This window comes from Nannospalax galili, unplaced genomic scaffold, assembly GCF_000622305.1.
Source record: "Nannospalax galili isolate Female #2095 unplaced genomic scaffold, S.galili_v1.0 scaffold385, whole genome shotgun sequence".
NCBI lineage: Eukaryota > Metazoa > Chordata > Mammalia > Rodentia > Spalacidae > Nannospalax > Nannospalax galili.
Window position 1 is genome coordinate 2,289,837 of NW_008354956.1, and position 511 is coordinate 2,290,347.

At 36.2% G+C, this 511-nt stretch overlaps 1 protein-coding gene across 1 annotated transcript in view; it reads right to left on the bottom strand.

Moving 5' to 3' along the window:
• The window catches only part of LOC103749246 (MHC class I polypeptide-related sequence B-like), a 32,085-nt gene that overhangs the window by 8,440 nt on the left and 23,134 nt on the right, over positions 1 to 511 (bottom strand). The window lies entirely within an intron of this gene.

The window sequence follows — 511 nt, forward strand, 5'->3', positions numbered from 1 at the left end:
TTACACCATTAACCTATAAAAGTCTGTAGCCTTTCTATATACCAAGAACAACCAATCAGAGAAAAAGCACATGGAAACACGCCCCTTCACAATAGCTGCAAAGAAAATAAAATATCTTGGAATAAACCTGACCAAAGAGTGCTCTCTTTAACAGGGCTCTACAATGAAAAGTTTAAATCTTTAAAGAAAGAGATGGGGAAGACATCAGAAGATGGAAGGACCTCCCATGCCCATGTATTGGAAAATTTAATATTGTGAAAATGACCATCTTACCAAAAGCCATTTATAGATTCAATACAATGCCAATCAAAATCCCCATGACATTTTTCACCGAATTGGAAAAAAACCAACCTAAGATTCATAGGGAAGCACAAAAGTCCTTGGATAGCCAAAGCAACTCTAAGCACTAAGAGAAATGCCAGGAGGATTACTATACCAGATTTTAAGCTGTATTACAGAGCTATAGTCATAAAAACAACATGGTACTGGCAAAAAAAAATAGACCCACAGA